The following is a 12,485-nucleotide window of genomic DNA, read 5'->3' on the forward strand; positions in this document are numbered from 1 at the left end:
ACAGAAAAGTCCTCTGCAAAGGTCTCCTTCCTGCCCATCTCTGATCTACCCGGTGTCCACTGTATCCTTCCTGAGATGCTTTAAGCCAAGGGTCAGCCAACTATGACCCACAGCCCAAGTTGGGCCCACCACCTAATTTTGTATAATCCATGCACTAATAATGGTGTTTACATTTTAAACAGTTGGAAAAAAATCAAAAGAAGATCATTTCGTGATACGTGAAAATTAATATGACATTTGGACTTCAGCTTTCACAGGTGGCGTTTTGGTGACAGTCATGCTTGTGCATTTATACTCATTGTCTCTGGCTGTTTTTGTTTTACAAAGGCAGAATTGAGTAGTTGCAAGAGTCTGTGGCCCATGAAGCTGGAAATGTATCATCTCATCCTTTACCTAGGTTTTGCTGACTCTAGAAATAAAACAAATAAAATATAGGTAGTTATAAATTATTTTTGACATAAATGGTAGCATATTTAATGATTTCTACTTTCATTCACTTTGCCTTGGAGCCAGTACTACACCAACACTGTAATAAAATAAAATCTTTTTTTTTTTTGGTGATGCTGGGGATTAAACCCAGGGTCCTTTTGATTTGAATTAGGGTCTCACTAAGGTGCCCAGACTTGCAATCCTCTGGCCTCAGTCTCCCCAATAGCAGTGCACCACTGCCCCTGGCTTAGAGTCAATTTGATTTTAGACATGCTGGGTTTAAGGCAAAGACCAGTTACCCAGAGCCTGGGTAGCCCCCTGGAAATAAATGCTCAGTAGGTGGATGGGTTCATGGTCTAGAAGCTTGGAGCCTGGGGGTGGAGATCTGAGGAACAACTGTGAGGAGGTCTTCAGTGGGGATATGCCTGTGACACTGCAGATCAAAGATGTCCCTGGACAGAAATGAAGTACTGTTCACAGTAAACTGTGAAGGTTAACAGGTTGACAGAAAGGCAGTGAATGAGGAGCATTAAACTAACTCCTGAAGGAACAATAAGTACTAAAGGCAATTGATAGTTCTCTTCTTGATTCAGAAATAAGCTAATAAGAGAAAGTGTAGAGTGCCTACTGTGAGTCTCCTGCCATATACATGGTCCTCACCACTGATTTTTTTTTTTTTTTTTTGTACTAGGGATTGAACCCAGGGGTGCTTAACTACTAAGCCATATCCTCTGCCTTTTTTTTTTAAAAGAAATTTTTTTTTAGTTATAGTTGGACACAGTAGCTTTATTTAATTTGTTTATTTTTATGTGGTGCTGAAGATCGAACCCAGCCTTACACTCTACCGCTGAGCCACAACCCCAGCCCTCCCCAGCCATTTTTGTTTTTTATTTTGAGACAGGGTCTTGTCAAGTTGCTGAAGGCCTCACTAAGTTGCTGAGACTGACTTTAAACTTGTGATCCTCCTGCCTTAGCCTCCCGAGTTGCTGGGATTACAGGCGCTCACCACCGTGCCCAGCACACAGTTCCTTATTTAATTGTTACTCTCTGAGGTTGCATCATTAACTCATTTTACAAATGAGGAGATGGAGGCTCAGGGAGGTTAAGGGACCTTTTTCTCACCATCAGTTAATGATTCAAGTGAGTGTGTATTTGCAATAAGGCCTCTTCTTTCCCTTGTATCAATTAAGGTACCACCTTGGGCTGGGAGCCCTCCTGGGCTTTGCCAACCCATTTCTGGTTCCAGCTGTCTCATATGCAAAAGAGGCATTTGTCACCGTGCCGGCTGCAGTCTTTTCCTGTTCTCACCTAGCCTGAATCTATTATGGGTGAAAACATAAGGGAAAGAGATGGTCCTCTAAGAGTGAAATGCAGAAAACTGGAAGAGGAGAGGAAGGTAAGTTTAGCCCTTTGTATGTATCAGACCCAGCTCTTTGGCAGATCCTTAGAGGAGAATATTATTCCTTGATCTGGAAGAAGATTCTGCAATCTCTGTGCCTAGGCTGGGAACTTGCCTATCACCCTCATTCCACAATCCCAAGCTCTGCTGAATTAAGTACCTGCACTTGAACTGCAGGAGGCGTTGGGGCTGGAAAGCAGTAGACAGTGCTGGGCAGGTCTCTGGGTGCCTGCGCTGTGGCTCGCTTTCCGAGGAGCTGCAGCTAGGGGGCTGTCTGATGTTACCGAGGAGCGGCGGGGTGGGAGCCAGGGGAAGGCGAGGGCGTGAGCCATCAGGCTCCAGGAGCCGGGGGTGTGAGTGTGTTTATGTAGGACCCAGCCAACCTGCAGTTTCAGATTTCAGAGCCAGCTTGCCGGGGAGACTTGCCCTCGGTTTTCAGTCCGTGCTGGAGCAGGGAGAGAGCCCACACCAGAGTCTTGCTGGGGAGCTGGGGAAATTCTCCCTCCCGGGGCTCTCTCCCTGTCTCCTTCCTTCTCACGCACGAGGGCTGCATCGGCCACCCTGGGCAGTGTTCTTGCACCAGGAGTTTTGCTCCTTTGCTTCCTGGTCAGCGTCTGCCATCTCCTAGTTGGGTTCCGACTTTCAGCATGAAAGGTAAAATCGAGGTTCCTGGGAATCTCGGCTGGAAAGAACTGGGCTACCCAAACCTGTGGGGAGGACCAGGGAGAAAGATGCATGTGCTGGACACAGAGGACTATGTCCTAGCAAGGGATGAGACAGAGAAAGAGGGAGAGAGACTGTGTGTGTGTTGCATGCGCATGCGGGTCTGGGGCATGCCCTTTCGTAGTTGGGATGCAAATCACCTTTCCCTCTTTCCTTTCATTCCTCTTTCTCTCCTTACAAATAAGAATATCCCATAAATGTCCATCTTCCTGGGGTTTCCCATCAAGAAGTTAGTGAACATTTTTAATTTTTGGAATAGAATGTGAATATTTCCTCACTTGGTGTCAGGGGTTGCAGAGAGAATTTAGAGACGTTGTCCACACTGAAGATGCATAACCTAGAGTCAGCCCTGGGTTTTTATTTTATTTATTTATTTAAGTACCTGGGATTGAACTCAGGGGCAATCGACCACTGAGCCACATCCCCAGCCCTATTTTGTATTTTATTTAGAGACAGGGTCTCACTGAGTTGCTTAGTGCCTCACTGTTGCTGAGGCTGGCTTTGAACTTGCAATCCTCCTGCCTCAGCCTCCAGAGCTGCTGGGATCACAGGTGTGCACCACCGCGCTGTGACCGGTATGATTCCAGCCTGGGCTCCGTGTGCAGTTAGACTGAACCAGCCTAAGAATTCTGAGCTCCCAGACCAGCGCCAGGAGCACTTTCTTCTGCCTCAGAATGGGACAGGAAGGAGGCCAATGCCTTGGATGGGTGGGGCTGGCATTCAGCCTGAAAACAAATTTGGGTGGGGAGGTGATTGGTGGGTGGTGGGTGAGGCTGGCTGAATGCGGCTCTGTCTTCTCTGTTCATTTCCTGTGTTATCAGTTGCAAGGAGCAGAGATCAGAGAACTACCTTGTACAGGGGGTTGGTGGGCGGGCAGCCTGGCCTAGCTGCCAAGACCCATTTGAGCAGTGGCTGGCCCTGTGGCAGCACATGCTGTGGGGCCTGATCCAGCAAGAGAGGTGGGTGGGCGGGGATGAATGGGACTCAGCAAGAGGCTGGAGGTGGTTTTTGTAAAGCAGATTGGGGTGGGGAGATATGCTTTGGTAGGGGAGCGTCCTGGAGAGAGCTGGAGGCAGAAACCTAGGGTGGTTATAAAGGAAATAAGAAGTGGGGGCTGGGGAGCCCTAAACTCTGATGCATTCCAGACTTGCAGCCCATCCAGAGATCTCAACTCTGCAGAGAGATAATCTGGGATAGGTGAGAAAACCAGGGTTCGCCTACTCACTTCTGAATATAATGAGATGATGTGAGCTGGGCACCATGCAGTAAAAACATATTTTGAACACACGAAATCAGACGGTGCAGTTGAATTTGGGAGGCAATCACATTGCTGTTTATTAGACAACATAATTAATAGTTTGTACAGTTATTTTTGAAACTTTGGGTATTTAAGAAAATTTTTAGATTTATATCGTTAGCTACTTCCAAATAGAATTTGCAGCATTATTGTATGTTTGGTAGATGGTGCTGTGCGTGATTTTGAACAACAGATAGTCATAACCATCTTTTGTTTGATTGCATTGTTTCTTTTTTGCTCAGAAGCAGAGCAGTTTTGTATTTCCACTGTCAGTCAAGTACAAATCAGCAGGTGTCCCTGCGAGATCCCAGGGAGCATTGGAGCTGCTTCTTCCCCCTAGGATCGCCCAGACTAGCTGCAGTCCTGTAAAGAAGTCAGAGAGAAGTTTGTCCCTACAGTACAGATAAGGAAACAGAAATCAAAAGCTGCTGCTGGGATTAGAGGTTGGATCTTAATTCTAACTCTTGCCAGAGGTTAGTCAGCAGAAGGGCAAGGGTTAGAATTAAGATCCAATCCTAACCCAGTGGGCAACACTGTGTACCTGGCATACTTCCCCCTGCCCCATGACAGAGTCCTTCTTATATGTATGTCCCTGTTACCTGTTCATCCACCATACTTTCCACAGCAGGGTAATTAGAAGGAAGCCATAATCTGTGAAAGGCAGAATGGAAAAACTGCTCCCTGGGATGGATTCTGTCTTCTCTGGGCCGTAAATTGTGCAGTTAAATAACATCAGTGGTTTCATGCTTATGTTATATTGCTGGTTTGATGGTCTGTGCCACTCACCATAAATTGACTTTATTTCTTGGATTCCCCCACCCCCACCCCAGTGCTGGGGATAGAACCCAGGGCCTCATGTGTACTAGGCAGGCTCTACCCCTGAGTTACATCCCTAGTCCTCCAATAATTCTTGGCTTGAGGCAAATTGCCTTCTTCTCTTTGAATTATGCATGCCTTCCTGAACAGGCCTAGGGGACGGTAAAATTCAGGGGCTCTCAGAAACTTGGGAGGTCCATTAGGGAAGAAGATGCTTGCCAAACACGAACACTTGATTTATACAATAATCAACATGCGTTCGTGCTTTATAATTGGCAGAGTGTCTTCACATAAGCAAAGATAGTATGCCTGTCCCCTCTCTTCCACGCATGTCCAATTGGGAAGGTCTAAGTCTCCAAGGATTAGGAGTTTTCTTTTAGTTCTTAGGCTCGAGCCAAAACTGACATAGAGTTCGTCTAGCCTACTGATTCCCAAATTTTGGTCCATGGCAGAGTTTACCCCAGTCTGAGGCATTGTGAGAAAAGCAGGGGAAATGTACTCGATTATTTATTTATTTATTTATTCCAGAAAGCAAGATGTATTCAGTTAAAATGTATTTCTGTGCAGATAGGAGATGAGCTAAAATATTTTGAGGTTACAGCGTTCTGATTCTTTTCATGAACCGATGGTGAGAATAGATGGTAGCTGGGCTTTTAAAATGTCCTTATTTGGCAAAATAAAAAGTTGGCAACCTTCTATTGGTTCCTCAAATTTCATTTTTTTTTTTTTTTTGAAATTTTACTGGTCCATGAAATCCAAAAATTTTTGCCTCCAGGATCTTCTCCAAACAGACTCCCTGATAAGGCCTCTTTGGAGCAGATTCCTAAAAATTTGAAATCTGATCTTGCAACCATCACTCTTTCTCTGTGGGTCCTTTGAACATGATGAGTCTTGGCTCCTACATTCTGAATCTGTAAGAAGTTCTTGTCTCTGGCACAAGGCCACCAGCAAAGGGATGTGCCCCTGCTTCCTCTTCCCCTGTGTTCTGAATGACAGGCAGCAGACTTCCTTTCTCTGAGGGGCTGTGGACTGGGCCTTGCCAGTTCCTATTCCCACACTCATCTTCTAGAATTGTTGGAAGTCATCTTCCTTGTGTCCTTGGAAAAGATAGAAGGGGATGTGTGGGCTGTGTTTTGGGAACAGCACAAGATGTATTTTACATTTATTTGGGTCCTTTGTGTCTATTGTCAGTCATTCAGAAACAAGGTGGTCAAGAGACAAGGCCATTAAAAAAAAAAATCTCAGTGTCAGGTTTTGAAGTGGTGGGTCTACTTGAGCTCTTGAGTCGAGACTGTAGCTTTTCCAACTCTGTACTCTTGGAGGCACTGGAGTGTCTGAGTGGTCTACCTTTGAGGAGTCAGGCCTGGAATTGTAACAAACACGTGGGATTCCCCAGGCAGATCCTCAGCTGCCAGGACCTGAGACACGGATTGGTGTGCACATGTGTGTAGACTTGTATGAGTGAAAACTCTCAGGGAAAAACTAGTTTCAAACCACCCTGGAAACTGGACTAGAGGCTCTTTTTTTTTTTTTTTTTTTTTGAGGTTCATCCCAAGGCCCTTTTTTAGAAAACACAGGAACTTCTTTTTGGGAGAGAATTTTCTAATTTTCCCACCCCATTTTCATGTTCTGAAACATGAAAGCAGTCAATTTCCTAAATTAGGAAGGCTGTTAAATTTGGGGGACGGGGAGCAGAGAGAAGTAGGATAAGCCAGTAGGGGGAACATCAGGTTCTAATCTGGGAGACCAAACCAAGGTGCCTGAGATTTCTCCCTGCCCCAAGGTTTCTGGTTGGTGCTGGGTCAACCCGGGGGCCTGGCACTTAGAACCGTAGCACAGACTGAACCTCTGACAGATGATGGATGCCACAGACCTGTGCATATGAACTGAGGGGGACCCGAATGAAAAAGGATCCAGGAAGTGCATGTTGAAGTTCTTTGCACTTTCCAAGCATGCTGGAATCCTACCACTATGGGGGGTGTGGTGGGGGGGTGGCGGGGGTGGGCTGTGGGGTATGAGGCAGGAAGAAGACAAGGTGAAGCTGGCAACTTAGGGAGACCCTGTCTCAAAATTTTAAAAAGACTGGATGTAGCTCAGTGGTAGAGCACTTGCCTAATGTGTGCCAGCCCCTGGTTCAATCTCAATTACTGAAAGAAAAAAAAAAATAGTACTTTTCTGAGATGCTCAAGCCAGAAGGGTAGAAGGTATTAACCGTCCAGCTTGGCTTCTTCTGAATGCAAAGGTCAAGGACATGACACGGACCTTTTATTTGGTTTTGTTTGTTTAGGTACTGGTGATTGAACCTGGGGGCACTTAGCCACTGAGCCATATCCCCAGACATTTGTGGGTTTTTTTTTTTTTTTTTTTGAGACAGGGTCTTTTTAAGTTATTGCAGCTGGCTTTGAACTCAGGATCGTCCTGCCTCAGCCTCCTGAGCTGCTGGGATTATAGGCGTGTGCCACCATGCCTGGCATGACTGGGACCTTTAAAGACATCCTGGGTTTATCATGGGTAGGCCATAGAAATCATATTGCCACTCCTGGGCCATCTTTGTCTCTAACTTGCTTTGTGGTCTTGGGCAACTTCGTCCATATCTTCTGGCCTCAGATGCTTCGTCTGTGAGATGAGGGAATTGAATTGGATTGCCACCAGTCTGATGTTTAACTCTGCCTGCTTCAGTGCTCCACTTGACAGTGGAGACTCTCCAAGAACATAGGGTAGACCTGACCATTCTGAGAGAAGAGCGTCCCCTACCTCAGCCAGCACTGCAAGTCTCCCGCAGTTCGATTGCCTGTCTGTTGGAAGGTGGCTTAAGGTGGCAGGATGGAGCCTGGCTGGGTATCTGGCAGATCCAGGGTCAGAAATGAGAAGCCCACTTAGGTGACTGTGCCTCCGAGAAGGTTGAGTCATACAGTGACCCACCAGTTCCTACCATGTCTGGCTAGAGCCAAGAGATCTGAGGAATGGAATTGCCCAAGGTTGTTCACTGTATTGACCAGGACTGGTTTCTCATTTTAAAAGCCTCCCGGGGCCATGAGATGGCATCAGGAGAAACATGCCAAACCTGTTCCACTGTATGTTGCATGTGTCTGTCCCCCCCCTCACCTTCAGAGTCCCATCTTCCTCGTCACCCTCACACTCAGAAGCTTTTCCTTCCTTTTGTCCAGGTGCCTGCAAACCCAGATCCCCCTTCTCATGGTGTGTCCTTGGCTGGGTCACGTATGCCCCTGGGGTTCCTCTTGGGAATAGGTGATGCGGATGACGCTGTGGGGTGGTAGGGCAGAGAGGGCTGGGAGCCCAGTGAGGTGGGGAGTCGGGAGGCATGTTTGGAATCCCGAGGCATGTCTATACCTGAAGTCCAACCAAATAATAACAACACACTGCCTCTACCCTGCTCGGCGTAGAAAAGCAGCAGGGTTTTATGGGCCGGTCTTTGGATCGTCTCCCCTGCCCCATACCAACTTGCGTTCCAGGGAGCCAGCTCCGGGCTGCAGGAACCCAGAGATCCTCTCCAGGTTGGAGGTGAGGCAAGGGGCTTTGAATGGCTGTCATGAGTGTCAGTATCTTTAGCTTAAATCACTCTGGGGACTGTCCTGAAATCCCTGTCTTTGGGGACTAAGCTGTGGTTATAGAGTCCTACACTTCATTATTGGAAACTTGCAGGGCCTGTGGAGCTTAGCTCAGTACATGGTACATACTGTGTATTACATAAAGCCTCCAGCAGGCACTGAGCAGCTCCACCATCAGACATTTTAATAATGCTGCAGCAAGACTTATCTAAAGAGTCACGTAAGTGGGATACATAGAGTCTCATACCAGGTCAGGTTATGTTCTGCTGCCAGATAGGTTCAAGTCTGGTTGGGTTTTGCTGCCAGCTGAGTTAGGAAAAACAAAACAAAACAAAAAAACACTTTGTTTTTAGCTGTCTGTGGATTTTGGAATGCTATGAAAGCACCGTGGTTCTGTGTTGCCTCCTATAATCTTAAAAGGTTGGAATTATCTTCCCATTTTACAGATGAGGAAGCTGGGGCTCAGGGGATCAGGGACTTGCCTAATGCCCTTCAGCTGGCAAGTGGCCAAGCTGTGATTCCAGGTCTGTCTGTCTATAGACTTTTTCCTCAGGGTAGGGATCTTGCCTCCTTTGGAAGGAGCGAAGAAACATCCAGGGTGGGGCCGGGGAGCTCCAAATCTGGCGTCTCCTCTGGCGGGAGGCACTTTCTGCACATTTGGAAGGGATCATTTATTGACTCATTCTTATTTATACATTGAGTGCTGGGACCTCAGTAGGCTAAAAAGCTCCAAAGAGAGGAAGCTAAAGTTCAGTCAACTTTGTGGCTTTACAAGAAGAATCCAGCTGGCTTTGTGGGGGCTGAGAGAGCCAAGAACAAATGGGGTCAAGTTGGGTTGAGTGAGGGAATCATCATCCACAGTGGAGGGGGCCCCTGTGCAGAGCTAATGGAATGTTCTGTGCTTCCTGCCTCCCCACCGGCTCCTGGCTGCACAAGTCTCATTCAGAGTGCAGAGCATCTGGAGAGAGGGCCCAAGTGCTAGGACCACAATCCCCAGATAAGGATGAGAGTGATGTGCAGCTTGGGATAGGGAGAATTCAATTAGGGGGTCTCACTGGTCTTCATTAATGATGTGAAAAGACGTCAGAGGAAGTGCTAATTCAATCTGCCGAACATAACACTTCATTGGAAAGATGGACATGGGCCTGCTGCGTGGGCAATGGTATAGATGACCTCCCTCTAGCATCCCTCTGGATGCTATTGGATAGCCACTGCCATCTCTGGCTCATGCCTAGGTCAGGTCAGATTTGGACCCTCTCTAGGCAGGCACATGTGTCCACGGTGCTTCTCTGCAGAGAGGAGCCTGTTGTCAGTGAACTCTAAGCAGCAGAAGTGCCAGCTGGTCTGGAGGAGAGTGGCCTGTGCTGTGTCCTTCATTAGGAAGATACCCACTAGGAGGGATGGTAGGTTAGTTGCCATAGGAACAAGGAACATCTGCTCCAGCCAATTAGAGAACAGTTGGGGGGGTTGGGGCGGAAATCTTCTTAAAGGGACCATTGGTGCCAGGGAAGTAGACTTTCCTAAAGAACACTTGAGGGGCAGACTGGGCCCATTGGCCTGTGAGAATTGTGGGGTTCTAAAACAGCAGAGGACCCAGGTACTTTAGAAAGTACTGGAAAGAATGCACGACTTTCTTCTCGGTGACGGCTGTCCATTGTTGGGAATATGCTTCAAAGTTTTGTCCGCTTGCTAGCCACCAGCTCGGCCTTCCCTGAGTCCTTCAGCCGGCAGGAGTCAATGACTTACTACACGCACCTGGGGATCTTGGGGCCAACCCGCGTCTCCTGTTGCCAGCTCCCTCTCACTGGTGCATACCTGGAGCTTCTCCATGCGGTGGTAGTGAGCTTGCCTGCTTTCTCTCAACCCTGTCTCCATCCTTGTCCTCCCAGATGGCTTGGCCCATAGGGAAACCAAGACCTCCCAGAACTCCTAGTCCTATTCCTTCTTCCTCCCATTTGCCTCGTTTCTCCCTCATACTGACCGTGCATGGCAAGTTGAGGTGAGATGCTGGGTCTTCTAGAAGTCACCTGATCCCTTCCCTGGTATTAGAGGGGAGTCTTCTGGATCCAAGTTAAGAAACCACTCAAAACTTCCCTGGAGCCAGTGAGGTGGGGGAGTCTCTGAGCGGAGCAGCAGGAGGGCCTGGAGAGGCCCAGGAGCTAGACTATTTCTGTAACACAGACACATCTAAAGTCCCAGTGGAGATTTAATATGAGGGTACTCCACAGGAACGAATTGGAACCAAGAAGCCATATGCCACGGCGTGACCTCGGCTGGCTCCCTCCTTTTGCGGGTTGCAGAGAGGACTTTCAGCTTCCTGGTCAGCCCACAGGGTGGGAGAGACGGGAGGCTGTTTCCCTTGTGTCCAGGTTGACCAGTGGGGTCACCTGGAAAAGGACTGATCTCTCTTCTCTCTCAATCCTGGTTCTCATCTTGGGGGAGAGATTTTGGCTGAGCTGAGATCACAGGGTGTACCAGATAACCAAGAGAATGGCACAAGTGGTAACCAAGACAGTCCCGAGTTTTGGGAATGTGGCTATTTCCATGGTAACTGTGGATGTTGGGGTGGGGGCAGTTTCTAGAAAGGGGCATACATGAGTTTGGCTTGGAGAGTTTACACCCCTGGCCTCTCATGCTCAGCTCTTTTGCTGTCTGATGTTGACCACTGACAAGGTCTAGTAGATAGCATGGCAGTGTGACTGAAGGAGCCAGGACATGGTTATGTCACTGCCATTCCCCATGGGCAGAGCCTGAAACAGTGGCCGTCCCACCTGTTACCCTATCCACTGGTAAAATGCTATTGTTTTATCTAAGTCCTTCATAGCAGATTCAGACACCAGGGAGTCAACGTCCAATCACTTCACATTTGGAAAGCTCATCACCGATTCTAAATTCAGTCCTTCATAATGTAATTGAATTCGTCTATGGTCTCTCATTCCATCTTGGGCTTAGAGGAGGATTGAGGCCCCCATCTTTTAGATGGACCAAATTAATGAAGATAGAATTATTTCTGCATGACGGGAGGCTGAGGCAGGAGGATTTCACTAAGCCTTGATACTTAGTGAGACTCTCAGCAACTTAGTGAGACCCTGTTTCAAAATAAAAAAAACAAAAAAGGGCTGGGGATGTAGCTCAGTGGTAAAGTGCCCCTGGGTTAGATCCCCAGTAATCCCCCCCCCCAAAAAAAAGATATTATTTCTGCATGAGAAGACAAGAGTTTAGGTGAAGGGGATTTGGAATTTGGCACCTTTCTGGATGGCCGCTACCTTTCATCCAAAGAAACCCCAGAGAAGAGAAAAGACAAGCCTCTGACTGCATACAGAAATGGCAGAGAGCGCTCTTCTAGATTTCTCTTTCCCATGCTCCACAAACCCAATCAAGTTCGGACCATAAGAAAGGTGTGGAGGTTCAGGGAGGTCAGGGGGGCTGGGGAGATACGAGGTATAGGAAGAGGACAACAAAGGGATCGTAGGCCAAGATGCCATCGTCCCTCCTTTACCTACATTAATGGAGCTTGGGGGGGGGGGCTGGGTAACCCAGATAGGCAAAGAGCCCCAAGTCTTTTTTGATCTTTGACAATGAACAAGCTCACAATTAGCAATGTAAAGGGGGATGGATTTCACTTCCTATGTTTCTGATGTCCCACAGCTTGGGAGACTGAGATGATGATGGCCATTAACTGTCACGGGCATTGTTTAAAGCTTTCTGTGTGTAGGAAGTCATTGAATTCTCACAACAAATCCCACGAGGTACAAGGTTACAGCTAAGAAACTGAGGCATAAAGAGTTTGAGTAACTTGTCCAAAGCCCCAGTGCTCCCAAGGAGCTGAGCAGGATGCAAATTTAGGATGCAGATTCTTCCTCCTCTCCCTTCTGATGAGGAAGTCAAACAGTTCTATCCCAGGTGAGCTGGGAGGAGGCCCCCAGTGGATGGAGCTTCTCCAGGGCAGGGCTCTTGTCCTCTGTAGCTGTGCTGAGCTCAAATGGCCGTAGTAGAATTTCTTGACGGAAAGAGGAAAGTTAGAGGTGGACGAGGATTAATCTTTATTCTGAGATTTTTGTCTTTCTTTTTTTTTTAGTTATAGATGGACACAATACCTTTATTTTATTTGTTTATTTTTATGTGTTGTGGGGGATCACACCCAGTGCCTCATGCAGACTAGGCAAGCGCTCTGTCACTGAGCCACAACCCCGTCCCTAAGATTTTTTTCAACAAGAGAAAAACAATTCACATTTAGATGAAGCATGTTTTC

General features: G+C 47.5%; 1 protein-coding gene across 6 annotated transcripts in view; it reads left to right on the top strand.

The window, feature by feature from the left end:
- The first annotated feature begins 2,165 nt into the window (after positions 1-2,165).
- Positions 2,166-12,485, top strand: part of Plekha6 (pleckstrin homology domain containing A6) — a 77,972-nt gene continuing 67,652 nt past the window's right edge. For all 6 annotated transcript variants that reach the window (XM_027945614.2, XM_071600152.1, XM_071600150.1 and 3 more), the window contains exon 1: positions 2,166-2,482. The gene's annotated coding sequence lies outside the window, so the exon portion shown is untranslated. The remainder of the gene's footprint in view (positions 2,483-12,485) is intronic.

This window comes from Marmota flaviventris, chromosome 12 (genome assembly GCF_047511675.1).
Source record: "Marmota flaviventris isolate mMarFla1 chromosome 12, mMarFla1.hap1, whole genome shotgun sequence".
Taxonomy (NCBI): Eukaryota; Metazoa; Chordata; class Mammalia; order Rodentia; family Sciuridae; genus Marmota; species Marmota flaviventris.